The 17,406-nt window shown below is 36.3% G+C and overlaps 2 protein-coding genes across 3 annotated transcripts in view; one reads left to right on the top strand and one right to left on the bottom strand.

Annotated features, from left to right (window-relative positions):
• The window catches only part of LOC144972512 (retinol dehydrogenase 16-like), a 171,055-nt gene that overhangs the window by 44,770 nt on the left and 108,879 nt on the right, over positions 1–17,406 (top strand). The window lies entirely within an intron of this gene.
• The window catches only part of LOC144972509 (perlucin-like), a 17,065-nt gene continuing 13,681 nt past the window's right edge, over positions 14,023–17,406 (bottom strand). For both annotated transcript variants that reach the window (XM_078913801.1, XM_078913800.1), the window contains one exon: positions 14,023–17,406. This exon is cut by the window's right edge and continues 1,368 nt beyond it. The gene's annotated coding sequence lies outside the window, so the exon portion shown is untranslated.

Raw genomic sequence — 17,406 nt, 5'->3', positions numbered from 1 at the left:
ACAAGATAAGGGTCATTTAATCGGTTGCATTTTAAAGGATAAGTTTTCTGGCTAAAATTTTAAAAACATTTTTTTACAGATTATAGCAATGTTGTGAGTTGAAAGAATATTAATAATAACATCAATTGTGAACAATGTGATTAGTTTTAAAGGGTTCCAATGGGTGCATAGAAACAATCCCATTTGTATCGTTGGTTCTTTAACAAAAGACATAACAAGTTCCTTCGGTATGAAAAGAGATTCCCGATAGCTTAGTTTGTAGTGCACTCGTTTCACGGACAAAGGCACAGATATTAATCGTTGATGAAATCGATATCTTTTCTACCCCCCCCCCCCCCTCCCCTTCCTCATATCGTGATTTTGTAGCTGTGTCAGTTAGATAAACTAACCTTCTATCCAAATGGTAGTAAGCAATTGATTTTGTCCTATTAACACAATGTAAAAACCGGGATAAACTCCTTTTCCGTAGGTCTTATGGCTTTGAAGGACTATTGCATTGTCCAATGAGGTAACTTAGCCCCAAAGGAAAACTTTTCTTCTTTGACGAAGGGTTTTAGCTGAAAATATTAAATGCTTTGCATTGTCTTTTTTTTAAAAAAGATCTGAACAAGTGTGTATGAAAGGGGCCAGACAAAGCAAGAGAGAAAAATATCCAAATGAAATCAGTCTACCTCCACTGGGGATCAAACCTCAGAACTTCTGATTATCGGTCAGACGTGCTACCATTACACCAGAGAGGCTCCCGATAGTTGGGCGATTATAATACCTATATTCTTCACAAGGGTACGCGTTGGTAAGATGTCTTTTTTATACTGAAGCCTCATCATTTCAATCAACGCCCAGCCTTTTGATGTGAATCCAATGATTTTTGTAGTTTTATTGATAACATGGATGTGAGCATCAACATTTAGATAAGGATCAAACATTACTCCCAATCACTCTGCATATCAGTGACAGATAAAGTCTAATTTCCTCAACGAGATACACATTCATCTATTTATCTAGAGCAAAATAATAACCAGGTCATGCTCTATGTGCTTTCATCATCAATTCTTAAATTACATCACTCACGCACCGCTCACAAAGGCGAAACATGTCCTACACCTTCAGACATTATATTAGATATGACCTATACGATAAAAATGTCTTCAGTTGTCATTTAACTTAAAGTTGTAATGTTTGTCCATTTTGAATGTTTTTTTTTTGTTTTGTTTGGTTTGGTTTTGTTTTGCTTCAATATTATTGGGGGGATAGAATCTTACATTTTGGGTCCCAATGCTTTGAAAGGGGATCCCTCGTCGTAATACTTTAGTCTATATCGTGTATTTTGTAACTTTGTGGTGTCCTTTCCTGACCGACATATTCTCGCTGGTGTCTAGACTAGGTAAGATGGAGCTTCACCTGACAGACATTTACGATTTATAATTAATTCGTTCAGACACAAGGAGCCAATGTAACTCTAGAAGTAAAGAGGTGGAATGTGCCATTCTATTTTTGATTTGATTTTTTAGTTGTTTTTTTTACCAACCTTCAACGCCATTTTGGATAGCGGAAATTTTAAAATGCTATCGGAAAGAATGCCTTGCAGAGGTAAAATTAATTGTTTAAAGGATAAAATTTTGTCACTCATAATTTCAATATTGTCACCATGGGAATGATACCATTAATTATATTAGGAAATGAAGACATTCAAATGTTTAATTAACACGGAAACAATACAGGATCGAGGACTGGCCCCTAAGTGTACCCCATAACGCAAAACACTAGTAATGGACCTTGACCTCAACCCATAGAATTAAACGAATGAGAATACGTACGAAGCCTAAAAAGTGTCCACCAATGAAAGCATTCAGCGCCATTTTGTTGTTGGCTGAGAATGTAGTAATTACCATTCATTCGGTATCTATGTCAACATAACGACACAAGAAAAACAACAAACAATATCAAAATCCACAATAAAATGTTTCAGAACTGTTGCGTATATTTATGGCACAACGAAGCTGTCAAAAAATGAAGTTAGAGAATGTGTGTAATCATGTATTATAATAACCTGTAATGTGTTTTCAAACCACCACATCATCTACTACTACAACCACCACCACAATATCATCACTCACACCACTACTACAACCACCAGCCCCACATCATTATCACTACCACTACTACTACACCACCACCAGCACATCATCATCACTACCACTACTACAATCACCACAACCACATCGTCATCACTACCACTACTACTGCAACCACCACCACCATATCATCATCATTACCACTACTACCACAACCACCACCAAATTTTTTATTCTCTATTGTCTTCTGGCACTTTTCTATTCACTTCATATCTTGTTGTTACCAACATAAGTGCCTGCTCCACTCACTTTTCTGAATTAAAAATTCACCCCATACACCGGAGCATACTCAATGTCTCAATCGTTTCTATGTTATATGTTTGTGTTGAGAATATTGGCTATTAAGCTTAACTGCTGGTCAAAATTATTCGCGATGGTGGTGTACGAACGAATCGGCGGTCTCAAGAAGTGGGTGAGAGAGGGATCTAGTAATGACTTTGAGTTTGAAACGAATATTTTTGTGTTCGTTGATAGCTCACACGGTAGAGCCACGCTCTCACCTGCCAGGCGGAGTTGTCGTACCAATAAGGTCGCAGGTTCAAACCCCACCACCGCCGCGAAAAATTTTTTATTCTCTATTGTCTTCTGGCACTTTTCTATCAACCACCACCACCACTACTACTACAACCACCACCACATCACTACCTCAACTACTACAACCACCACCACAATAGCATCACTACCACTACTACTACAACCACCACAACCACATCGTCATCACGACCACTACTACTACAACCACCACCATATCATTACCATTACCACTGCTACTACAACCACCACTACCACCATATCATTACCATTACCACTACTACTACAACCACCACAACCACATCGTCATCACTACCACTACTACTGCAACCACCACTACCACCATATCATCACCATTACAATTACTACTACAACCACCACAGCCACATCATCATCACTACCACTACTACTACAACCACCACCACATCATCATCACTATCACTACTACTACAACTACAACCACCACCACATTATCATCACTACCACTACTACTACTGCAACCACCACCACCATATCATCATCATTGAAATATTTTTTTTTTTAATTGAGCTTTATATAGTGCAATATCTACTAAATGTGCTCAAAGCGCTTTACAAAGGGTCCCTGGTCAACATTTAACATGTAGGACGGGACATGACGCCTGTTAGGCGATATTACAATTTTTCGGACAAAGACAACTCTGTTAACGGCCAGGTACTCATTTTACACCTGAGTACGGTGAGAGAATGTGAGTAAAGAGCCTTTTCCAAGGACTCAACAATGCGCCGAGCGCGAGGCTCGAACCCAGGACCTTCCGATCCGGAAGCGAGTGTCATACTACTAGACCACATAGCCGCATCATTACCACTACTACTACAAACACCACCACCACATCATCATCACGACCACTACTACTACAAACCACCACCACCACCACCATATCATTACCATTACCACTACTACTACAACCACCACCACATCATCATCACTACCACTACTACTACAACTACAATCATCACCACCACCACATCATCGTCACTATTACTACTACAACTACAACCACCACCAACACCACATCACCTCACTAACACTCAGTACTACAATCACTACCATTAGGTTTTGGAGCTTTACTTCATTTGAAATAAGGAAACTTCGGAATTGTATTTGGCATTGTGTTTATATATCATAATATAATTCTAATCAGTTATCTATTTAGAACTAGATACTATACAATATGTATGCCAAATACCACCCCAATTCCCCTTTCTTGTGTGCGGGAATTCCTCTTTCGGCATTGAAATTGAGTGTGAGAGAGTCATCACTACACACATAAACAACAGAAACAATTTAAAAACAAGACTATGACACGCAACCACTCACACACGAGGCTATACTATTTATCCTTTTCTCTATATAGAATAGGACAAGACAAACAATAGCTTGACTCTCGCTACACTTCGCATTGATGTTTGTCGTCTCACGAGTTCAACTCTCGGTCGACCTGTCAATATTCCTTTTTGCCTCGGACGTAATCATTAATAGAATGTGTGGTTTTGACCGTGAAGAAAAACCTTAAGAAGTCACATTTATATCATTTTAGAGAGATCGTTTTGAATAATTTTGAGTTAAACGAGCGAGCAGCAACTTGTTTTCATGAGTCATGAACGGCCGATCAGCGCTTGTTTACTATAGTAACGCGATTCCCAGCCAACAGCAAAATGGCGGATATTTTTCTCATCGAGGCCGCTGGTTGGTTAGCCAATAAGAGCACCGTACGGTTTCCATTGGGTAAATTCCTTGCCTCAACCACAACCTGATGACGGTCCGTCGTCAAGTATGGTCAATCACAATGGCGCCTGGATTTCATTCGGGTTGTACACAGGACCGTATGCGTTTGAGACATAGTTAATGCTAATTCCGAGTAATCGTCTCCTAGGCACTAAGGGTGGGAGTTGGGGTGGGGTGGATTGCTGCTGCCATAATATTATATGTTGACCTTCTCTCTAGCGTTTTATCCATTGTTACTGTTATGGCATTTGTTTTTAAATTTTCTTTTTTTCTTTCTTTTTGTCATAGAGTTTGAAAAATGAACGATTAAATTTTTTTTATTCCTAGGATTACAACAACAGTTTTGTTCTCGTCTTTTCCATTCATTGGCCTATTGTTAGACACCTCTCTTCTATTGTTTTTACAGAGTAAATATGGTGCTACACATTCAAGAAACACCTTTTAATATTTTGACCATAAAACTCTTTCTTGGTGCATCGATCGATTTAAATGATCCACAACTTATCAAAAAATCTTAAACTCGAGACTTTAATTTTGAAGAATTTTTGACGAGTAGTGGATCATTTTGATCGATCGACGTATGAAGTATTTCAAAAGTCCTTTTGTCAGTGTACGGCAGCGGCCCTATACACGCTTATTTAATAATCTCAAGGAGTAAATAACAAATTAATGATATTGATATCCTCAAATACAGAGGTAATTCTGTTGATGTATATTATTGAACTTTCCTTTACTCTGCATGTTTGCCGTCTGTGTGTGTGTGTGTGTGTGTGTGTGTGTGTGTGTGTGTGTGGGAGGGGATTATAAAGCTTTTATTTAGCTTCCATTGTTATCTGGATAAATGTTGATACCAGTTAGTAGGAAAGCATTTTGTCGCTTCAGCGTGCCAGATTGTATGATTAATTTTGACAATTCAAGTCGAAATAATGCTCGCTTTACCTGATAAAATCACCATTCCTACTTCTCGACATGGTAGAGTTTATCTTCTATTATTCCGCCCCTCTCCCTAAATAGTAACGCGTAATGATATCAAGTTTACAATAATAATTTGTGACGTAGATTATCAAGCGTAAATTTCAATAAAAATCTGATTCTTTAACAGGAAGTATCATTTAAATGTTTTTGAAAATGTCTTTTATTCAAAGATGACGAAATTAATATGAATCAATCGAATTCGAACTTTGTTCCCAACGCGCATTCGCAAGCTCGTGCAGTGGTTGGGAATAGAGCAGTAAAGTTAGGTGCCCCAAACGTAAACAAAGGTCGAGAAGCACGTGGCAAACCACATGTTCCTGTCTTGACAGCTCACCTTCCAATGTAAATAATAGAAAAAAATAACCTTTAAAATTTGGCTGTTAGGTGGCAAAAGAAACACATATTCATAAATACTCGATCATGCATCAAATAATGTCTAGATATGGATATTAATATGGAACAAAAGGTAAAATTTTCTAAAATTTATCAAAAGTTACAGTCTATCTATTTTTAGACCAAAGCAAACTATTGCGCTGGTGTGAACAAAACGAGAATTATTCGGAGCCTGATTTTCATAATAATTTAGCCTTATATTATTATTTCTGCAACTGTTAGATTTTATGTAAACATATTTTCAATACTGAAAGTGTATTGCCTACAACTCAAACTACAAAATTGGGAGACCTATATTGTGCGTAAATTATTCCGGTCCCTAACGGAAATCACTAGCAACTTGTTATTGTTTACGTTTGGGGCAGCAACTTTACTGTTCTATACGTCCAGAATTCCAAAAAGCAAGAGTGTAAGTGGAAGAATCGTATATCATTCCACCCCTCTCATTGGAAAACCCTATCATTTCTTAGTAAAGTAATCGTTGAATAATGCTTTGAACGCGTTGAATAAAAATGTTACGATTGCAGAATATGTTGCACGTTTTATTGGTGTGAAATTAGGTGTAAAAGACAGCTGATTAGTAATTTATAATCTTTTGGTGCGCATGAATACAAATCCAAAGTTTTTAGTTTTGGGTCAAATTATCATTCAAACAGAAGGATAAAGATACAAACTATGGTGAATAGAAATAGATACTAGAATCATACCATTTGGTTACAAATAACAAATAATCTTACTTGGAAGGGTAGAATTAACATATTCTTTCATTTCTTTGTATTTATTTAACCCGTTATATTTTTATCGTACAAAAACACATACACGCAAGCTCTTTGTGCTTTTGGGCACGATAAAAATATCTTATTTAATAAATACAAAGAGATAAAAGAATCGTATATTGTTGCACGTTTTTTTAAAAGGCAAGGTTTAATATCTCGGCATTCCGGCATTTCTTTCAGGGCATTGTGTTATGATCATGGAAGACAGAGGAACAGGAAAAGGAAGAGAATATGATGAGAAAGAGAAAGATGACGATAATGATGATGATGATGATGATGATGATGATGATGATGATGATGATGATGGTGTAATTATGGGATTTTATCATTGCTTGACAAAATAGTTTTACTCCATACTAGAGACGTCGTACTGTTTCCATTAGTTAAACTTAACATTAAGAAACATGCTGAAAGCAACTTGCATCATCGATGTTTGCTTCTGGTAACTGCACACAGTATTGCGTCTTCTCAACACATGTAATTATATTATGTGATATTATAATGTAAAGTCTCGTCTCGGTGAAAATATAATTAACAATATAAATTCTAACTCATTTTATCTACCTTTCACCTTCAACTGTAGAACGTTTCATGCGGTCTCTTGTTAGAAAGACTTCTATCTCGATTCGTTCATATGCAGTGTCTATATTTAATCCTTTACTAGCCTAGTAAAAGAATTTATGGTCTCAAGCCTGAGCGAAACAGGTGACTATAAAATTATTTTTTTTATGAACGTTTTCTAGACTCTGACTCGGTTGGCTTTAGCCTAGGACTGGAAGTGTTTGGGATATTGACTAACAGGGTTGCCAGATTAATTTCACGCATTCTACCAACTGGATTTTAAAAATCTGCCAAATACCACAAAAATCTGCCAAACCGTACTATTTATAGTACCCCCTTTGAAAACTCATCAGTTTTGTTAAACAAAAAATTCTCAAGGCCGATGTCATAACTTTTTTTTTTTACATTTCCCAAGTTTTAAAAAAATCACTAATACATAAAAATTGCCATGAAAAACGTGGAGTAGACCTATACATTCATCCCTAGGCCTCGGAAAATATAATCTGCCAAATATCTGCCAAACTGCCAAACCGATTTTTCTCTGCCAGACTACTTCAAATTCTGCCAAAAAAAAAAGGACATTTGGCAGAAAATCTGCTAAATTGGCAACCCTGTTGACTAAATCGATTATTTTGTACTGGGAGATCTTTTTTACAAAGACATACTGTGAAAAATTACTTTGCAATTTTTTCCCTTGTTACAGTGAAAAATTAATGTATAAAAATTGCCTTCGTCGCACGAGGAATAACGTCACGTGAACAAAAACACTTCGTTGATTTGTCAACACACGTACAAATTGAACGGTGAACAAACAAACATGAACAAACATAAATGAATAAATGAACAAAACAGAAAGCGTGTTTTAGATGAACAACACACAATTTTCACATTATTTCAAAATGATCTTTTTGATATAGTGCATTATCCACTAAATGTGCTCAAAGCGCTTTACAAGGGGTCTCTGGTCAACAGCAACATTTAACATGTAGGACGGGACATGCCGCCTGTTTGGCGATATAACTCACCTGAGTACGGTGAGAGAATGTGAGTAAAGAGCCTTTTCCAAGGACTCAACTATGTGCTGAGCGCGAAGCTCGAACCCAGGACCTTCCCATCCGAAAGCGAGTGTCATACCACTAGACCACATAGCCACTGTCAACAACAATATACTGTCTAATCGTTAGTTGTTTGTTCAAAGCTTGTGACTCGGTCAGAATTCTCATTCGTTTCAACTAGCGAGCCCGATCAGAGTCGTTTTTTTTTTTCTTCTTTTCTTTCTATTCACAAAAATTTGTTTTTCTTTTCAGCGTTCTGTATTATTCTACCAGTTTTTATTTCTCACGCCTCGGTAAATATCATCAGGATCCTTTCTTTCCTCTATCATTCGTAACCGACGTACTCGTATTTTCCTTCTGAATCGAAGCTCTCTCAATCTCACAACAATGACTGCATAAGAAGCGATGTGTTGGCCCAGTGCTTCATTCCCTTTCATTAGAGTGGGCCCTTGAAGCCAATAATACATCTTAGCTAGACCTCTATGTGTCGATCAATTTATGTTAAGAATTTTTATCGTGATGTTTTGAAAGAGGACTCTTTTTTTTAAATAAATAAAATGCTTTTTAAATAAATGCCTAAAGGCCTTTAGAATAAAAAGAAAAATATCCAATTTACCATAAACAAATTGGCATCACTTGATCTAAGGAACGGTGGTGTTGGCTTTTGTTTGAAAACATCCTTATACTTGATTTTTGTTTAGTGTTATTATTTTTCTCTATTTGGTTCACTGGACCAAAAGACCTGGTCTGCATTGTTTGGCAGCCTCTTACCACACGCCTTACGTTGTAGAATGTAATGGCAGAAATGCTGGTGTCTTCTTCGATTATACTTCATGTCCCTTTCTATGGTGTAATTAACCGTAATGGAATTATTATCTTAAAAAGTATGCCCTTCCACCACGACATTATAAGATATCGTCGCCTAGGCATTCCACGAAGGAATATAGATAATTCATCAAACGACATTGATGTCAACAGGAACACCCATGTTGTCCAAGTTAGCAAATTGGGATTACTAATCTTACCCAAGGAAAAAAAAGTGCCTGAAGCGATGCTCGAACCCGGGACCTACCGGGTCACAATGCAATGCCTTAACCACTCGGCCATGTTATATAGAGCTGTTAAATCTATCGCAGATCATTGATCCAGCTTATCAATTAATTACCGGGAGGCACGACAAAAATCACTCTAACACAAAGACCTAATGTTAAATGTTTAAGAGATGGTGTCCATTCAAATGCGGCGCATTCTTTTAACGGATGCCTACATTTAGTTTTTGTTTTGCAAGGCCAATTAAATATTATTCTAGTTTCGTGATGTGACGATAATAGGGAAATAAAAAAAATAGTTTATTGCTTTCATAAACAATGACACATTTGGTTTTCAAATTTGATTATTTGATTTTCTCTTTCAATGGCCACCTCGTTAACGGAAACAGTGTCAGGTTACTCATATGGTGATTATAAGTGTGCAATTATCTTATATGAATAGTTAGACGGTCTATCTTGTTTGTTTATTTAAAAGGAGAAACTGTTATTCTCAATTGGCGTAGTTCCTCTAATAGCGTGACAACTGGAAATATTGAGCACGCTTCATCATGGGAAGCTATCTGAAAGCAAATAGGAAAATTGGTAGACTTGCTGCCACTTCGAAAAATTTGTTTATTTTCAGCACAATATGTTTTATTGATTCTCATCATAGGGCTTCAGGTTCCAGCCTACATTTTTAATCACCAGGTTTGCATAGACCTTTTATATCCCTGACATATATGCGTGTATTGTCGGCATGATAATAAAAAAGGTGAGATAATGGAAATGTGTGTGTGTGTGTATGTATATATATATATATATATATATATATATATATATATATATATATATATATATATATATATATATACGCAACTAAAAGCAGACATTAAGTCACTACTTGGGTTGAGTGAGTGCTTGACTGTGGGGTTGGTTGTTATTTAAATATTGCTTGTATAAAAATATCATCTCGCGGAAATTTGATCAATATGAATTGGAAATCTGAATCCATGGCCTGCTGGAATGTGCAACAAATGAAAAGATAGGTCACCTGTTATGTGAAATCTGCGCAGATATAGAAAAATAGCTCCAATAACGACTCAATAAAAGGTCCCTTACGAGGATGAAGAGTCCTTTAATTTCAATGGAAGATGAGGGAGAATGTACAGGTACACGATAAATGTATGGAAAGGTATTTCAGTGACAGACAAATACATATGCATACCGAATCTCTGACCTCTAGACTTCCGGTAAGATGTGTTACCATCATACCACATAGGCTACCCTATATTTTGGACGGTTTACTGTTTATATTCTGACTGCTTGTTGTTAGGTGTGACACAACATTTTTAGCAACCTGCAAAATTTACTTTTTTTCTTCTGCAAAAGTCAACATTTTCTTTGCAAAATTTTGAAATAATTTTTGCAAAAAAAAAACACAAAACCCCGCGGGGTCAGTACTATGCAGTTGTTAATGTCGGTGGCTTATCGTTTTTAGATTTAAAATAATTAAATGCACCAATACAGTGACTCCAATACTCAGGTTTCACCGGTTAAAAAAACTCCGTCTGGAGCAAAACATTCCTGGTTACAGGCAACTTATGTCAAATTCTGGTAAGGTCAATTTGTTCCAAGGATACATCCCCACCCCTGTTCCAATTACCACAATATCATCCCTACCACAACTACTACAACCACGCCCACTACATCATCATCAGTACCACTACTACTACAGCCACCAACGCCACATCATTTTCAATACCACTATCACTACACCACCACCACATCATCATCACTACCATTGCTATAACCACCACCACGTCATCATTATCACTAGCACTTCTACTACAACAATCACCATCACCATCACTACCATTTCTACTACAACCACCATCACCATGACATCATCACTAACACCACAACTACAACTACCACCACATCATCATCACCACATCCACTACTACTACAAGCACCATCACCACTTCATCATCACTACCACTATTCTACTACAACCACCACCACCACATCATCATCACTACCACTACTTCTACTACAACCACCACCGCCACATCATCACAACTACTTCAACCACCACCACCACCATATCATCATCATTATCACTACTACTTCAACCACCACTACCACCACCACCACAGTATCATCATCATTACCACTACTACTTCAACCACCACCACCACCACCACCGTATTATCATCATTACCACTACTACTACAACCACCACCATCACATCTTCATCATTACCATTACTACTACTACAACCACCACTACATCATCACTACCACTACTACAACTACAACTACAACTACCACCACATCATCATCACTACCACTACTACTACAACAACAGCATCACAGCATCATCATCATCATCATCATCATCATCATCATCATCATCATCATCATCATCATCACTACCATTCCTACTACAACCACAAACACCACATCATCCTCGCTACCACCAGTACTTCAAGCACTACCATTAGGGTTTTGAGCTTTACTTTATTTGAAATACTGTGTCTTCTATCCTCGATGTCTATTTTCCAACAAGCTTTCTGTCTTTATCTTGGAATGAGATTACTTGGTTTTGTCCTGTCCCTGGCCGGATACCCTGGCTGGGAGGGAAACAGTCAAATGTATAGTTAGTTTTGTGAGATGATATTTTTTTCCTTGTAAATCATCTCTCTGTGGTGCACTGTATTATGTTTTGTTTGTTTATTATATATTTGTAAACATTTGAGTGCGTTCCTCTTAGTAGGGGCCTGTGCTTGTGTCTGGATGAGACGTTTAGGTGATCTTAAACTAAGTACACTGATAGTGTGCTCTTGGAATCTACATTCTCTATTTGAACCAATTCTCCTTTGTCTGCCATATTCTTGAATGCTTTAATTGTAATTCTAGAACTTTTTACTATCCCATTTTGTTCCTTTTTTCTGGCGCTTATATGACCTTAATGTGTTGCAAGCGCGTGTTAACCCTTAAAAACAAAACAAAACATCATTTGAAATAAGGAAACTTTGGGATTGTATTTGGCATTGTGTTTATATCATAATATAATTCTTATCAGTTATCTATTTAGAACTATACAATATGTAAACACAATGCCAAATACCATCCCAATTCCCTTTTCTTATGTGCAGAAATTCCTCTTTCGGCATTGAAATTCGTACAAGTGGTGTCTGAAATTCCTGTGAGTCAAATTTAATGTTGGCGTCTCAGCATCAAGTACTGCCACAAACATCAATACAAAATACAATTGTCGATAGATGTCTTGCTGTAATTAACCAATATTAAAATTGAACTTGAAATAACGTTTTAAGAGATGAAAATTCCAGATCCGTTGTTTCCGGGGTTAATACTGTGCATAATCCTGGTCTGAGTCGAGGCAACGTCAATTCTACTCAGTATAATATTTGGGTGATAATTTTTGTGTTTTAGTTTGTTTGTTTTATATGTTTGTAATATTTGATTGTTTGTTTGTCGATGAATTTTTCGTTGGTTTTTGTTTTGTTTTATTTTTGACAGCACCATTAAGGAATCACTGACTGTTATGCCACTGATTTAGTCCTTTGTATGCAACGACTTTCAAGATTTCTATTTATTGTTGAATTATAATTGCTGCTTCACGAAACTTGCACCAAAAATACAAAGGTTGAAAAATAACAGTGTAAATTATGATATCAAATTAAAGTAAATTCGGATCTTGCTTGGAAAAGATTAAATTTTGCTCCTAGCTTTTGTATTTGAAACTTTTTTTATTTTGAAATGTAAAATTGATGAATTTATTTTTTGGGACAAGAATTATAGGAATTACAGATTTAGTCTTTGTGTTCTTTTTTATTGTTGTTCAAATGTACCTTGTAAAAGTAGTAGTAGTAGAAGAAGTAGTAGTAGTAATCGTAGTGTGGTAGTAGTAGTAGTAGTAGTAGTAGTAGTAGTAGTAGTAGTAGTAGTAGTAGTAGTAGTAGTAGTAGTAGTAGTAGTAGTAGTAGTAGTAGTAGTAGTAGTAGTAGTAGTAGTAGTAGTAGTAGTAGTAGTAGTAGTTGTTGTTGTTGTTGTTGTTGTTGTTGTTGTTGTAGTTGTAGTAGTCGTCGTCGTAGTAGTAGTAGTAGTAGTATTAATTGTTGTTGTTGTTCTTGTTGTTGTTGTTGTGGTGGTGGTGGTGGTGGTGGTGGTATTGGTAGTAGTAGTAATTTTTGTGATTTTATCGTCTCTGTCATTTGGAGCACATTTAACCTAAGACACTGTGAGATTTGTGTGTGTGTGTGTGTGTGTGTGTGTGTGAGTGTGTTGTGTATGTGCATATGTGTGATTGTTTCAGACATCTGACTTTGTAAAGCGCGTTGAGGCCCTGTGTCTACAGTAACAATTTCTTTCTACCCACTTACGCGACGCTGGAATGCCAAACTTTCCAACAGGTCCCACCAAACCTTCTACTCAATCATCGCTGCTTAAAATTGGGGAAGATAAAAAACAACTTTCAAACGTAACAAGTGGATTCGTATATCAGGTCCTTTTAGGGCTAATCCACACTGACTCCGACGACCCGACACTGCCATCCTCTGCCGTCATCGGGATAAAGACGTCGGGCACGGACAAAATACTAAGAGTAAAGAGAAGAGCCGCTCGATCTACCCAAACCAAGCACCCGACGTCCTCTGCCGTTTTTTATTGCTGAGTTGTACATAGGGACCACACGGTTGTATCGAAAGGTCTGTCGGACGCTTTAAGGGGCGGTTTGGGTCTAATTATTAGGAAAATCCTTCAAAAATTTGATTTTGAGATTTTGGTGGAAAATGATATTTTATTATCTTAGAAATAATATAATTGAAGTCCAAATTCTTAAAGTAGACTATAAAGGCACGAAATACACAGTCGAAAATGGTACAGGTAGTAAGAAATATGTGAAAAACGGGAAGGCATTTTGCTATTTTCTCAATATGTCATTTTTCTAAGGGTATGGGAAAATGTGTCAAACGTTTCTCAGAATATATTCAATAAAATTGTCTGAAAATTTCCACAGTTATCACAGAGATAATGTATTATGTCACCATAGCGAGATTTTTTGGATAAGATTTGTAAATTTTAAATTATAATCCGAAATCTGAATTTTTTACATCAATTTTGTCATAACATTTTGATTCTCAACTATGTAATGATCTAATAAAAATTCCATAAGCCGTAAAATCTCTCTATGGTGACACACTATGGTACAATGTTGACATAACATAACATAACATGTGGTATAGGGCAAAAGGGAAGAATATGGAGGTCATTCCTTCATTAGTTTTTGTGGAACGTTTGCCACAAGATTGTTATATTTTTTATGTCAGACCCCCAAATTAGATCGCAAAATGGGTATCAACACAGATAATTAAAAATTTTCACCACAAATGTTGTTTTTTAACCTATATTGACGATACAGAATGATTAAAACCGTCCAATATAGGTAATTAAATTTTTTTTAGAAAAGACCCAAACCGCCCCTTAACCCGGCTGCCGGCAGGCAATGGGCCATCTGGAATCCTGGAGCATGCAATGCTGGATCTGTTGCACGACTCATATTGTTCTTTCTGCTTCCTCTTCTGCAATGCCAACAGCTTGTGTTGTCCTTGTAATTGCTATTATTATTATTGTTATTGTGTTGGTTAAGGTGGTGGGGATGTTAATCTTACGACTACGTTTCAGAAATTTATTACCGGTTAGTATTATTCGTTTGTCAACTGATTGATTCTAAAAGGAAAAGAGTAATAACTTTGACCTTAATTTTTAAATTTCTATTTAAAAATTAACAAATCGGGCTCCTAGAGCCTCTATTTGTTTTTCTTTTGTATACTTGTGGCCAAAATATGATGGCAATCGGTTGACAAACAAAAAAAAATTTGGCTTTTAAATGTTTGTTATTTATTTTCCACAATGGCGTCGTTTCCATAGCCACGGGCAACTTTTTTCGATAAGATTTTTACGCAATCGTCCTTCGTAAACATGTACATTATGACTGTGTACAGAATTTTGGGATATTGAAACTAAAAAGAAAATTTATAAAATCAGGCTCTTGTCAGATATAGCTTTCTGGCTTGAGAATCATTGTTCGATACAAGTGGAAGAATCATCGTGGTATTTTTGAAGAGGATATTCTTTATGATGAAATTGCACGAAAGTCTGGTGTATCTGTAGGTCAAAGGAAATCCCTACAATATCATATAAACTGAATAGACATCTGGCACTTCCTTAAAATTACATCACAATACGACTTCCCATAGTGGGCAGGGAGGTACTTACTGTGTCTTCTGTCCCATTATATCTGTTTTCTATATCCTTTCTGTCTTTGTCTTGGAATTAGATTTCTTAGTTTTCTCCTCAGTCTGGCCGGTGTCCTTGGCTGGGAGAGAAATAGTCGAATGTATAGATGTAGTTTTGGGAGATTTTTTCCCTTGTAAGTCATCTCTCTATTACGAACTGTTTATTTTTTAAAATTTTAACATATTATGATTTGTAGACATTTGAGTATATACCTCTTAGTGGAACCTTAAGCTGGTCTGAAAAAATCTTTTTATTGTTGCGCAACATCTTCCTATTCTGAGGTGCCGAAATGACACTGACATTTCTATAGGTCAATAGGTTTATGTAACTGAGTTAGACGTCTAATTAAAGTTCCACTATGTTTAGAACCATTTAGTTTTACCAAATTTGATTACATTGTGGTTTATTTTTAAAATGGTGCTATTTCTGTCAACTGTCAACGAAGGTAAAAGTTGATTTAATGTGTAGGAAGTAGCAAAAAAGAGACTTTTCCTCTATTGGTAAGTCTGACACGTGGGCTTGATCGATAATTGTTTATTGGACGATATGTTGCGCTGGTTTGAGAGTATTTTCCATTACAACAATGAGCCGGTAACAGTTTGAGACCTATACATAAATACACGTCGATTTTTACTATTTTAGCAACGTTGTTTTGACATGATGCTCTTCATTTTTGAAATAATGAAAATTGTTTGACAGACAACTTTGAGAAAAAATCTTTATTAACCTTTGGTTAAAACGTCAAATATTTACAAAATGCAAATATATGATTTTAAAATTAGAATGTGACCAGAAATGTTCCAATTAATTTTAGTTTTCCTTAGGTTAAGAGATTATAAGCATTTTCTTTAATAATAAAACATAAAAGCTAAACTCAAGTGTTTTGTTCTGTTTTACTTTAAATTTAATTTTTTAACATCTAAATGGTTTTGAGGTGATACGTCACATCATGTGAGCCACTCATTTGCTGTGACAATTATCATCTTGTAAGTACAATGCCATTGTATTAATGATTGCGGGTTTTAAATTATATTTCTCAGACATGTTCCGTTGGTTTCCAAAAAGGCATGGAATTATGTCTTATTAGTCTCTCCCTATAACATTTTAGTCTTTGACAGTTTAAGGAAAAATATTCATTTTCCCGCATGAAACCCTAAGAACGTATTCCCAATCTTACAGTTTTGTCCATGAATTCAGTTTTTGGATCTAAACCATCTCGACATAATACCGTTTTTAATTTTAATGTATTCACTTGCAACGGAATTAGGGGCTTGATTTAACATTATTGTAATGGAGATTATTTTGCCTTTAGTTTAAATTCTATTCTCATTGTAACAATGGGTCTATAACAATGTGGGTTGTTAGAGATGGAAATAAGTATACGCTGATAAATACAAATCGAGGGTTTCATTGTTGTTGTTGCTGTTGTTGTTCTTGTTTGTGTATCCCTCATTTGTATTTTATAGGGTCACGGGTCACAGTTGTGAAGCTACAGCGACTGAAGTGTTCAATGACGTCTCATTAATGATATCGGTGGGGGCTGCCGGAAGCCTGGGATCGTGAAAATACTATCGAAAAGGTAAAAATGGAAAAGCTTCGGATAGGAGTCGTTCAGACAATGTCTTTCATAGACGAAGCCACCAATGGGAGGGTTGACTCAGTGAATGTTGGTACTGAATGAGAAAAGAGGTTCTCGTCTGGATGTTTACTTCTGTCTGGAGAAAGGATATCTAATTTTCTGGTTTTTAAATTGTTCCCATCTGAAACCTTTCCATGTTTACCTTTTCGTTAGTATTAATAATATTCCGCTGTTTCCCTTGTCACAAGAAATAATGGAATACTTGTTGAATGATTCTCTTTCCTGT

The sequence above is a fragment of the Berghia stephanieae genome, chromosome 5 (genome assembly GCF_034508935.2).
Source record: "Berghia stephanieae isolate SIO BIC M18660-M18661 chromosome 5, UCSD_Bste_1.3, whole genome shotgun sequence".
Taxonomy (NCBI): Eukaryota; Metazoa; Mollusca; class Gastropoda; order Nudibranchia; family Aeolidiidae; genus Berghia; species Berghia stephanieae.
Note: the sequence above shows the minus strand (reverse complement) of the source record. Positions and strands in the feature narration are given on the sequence as shown.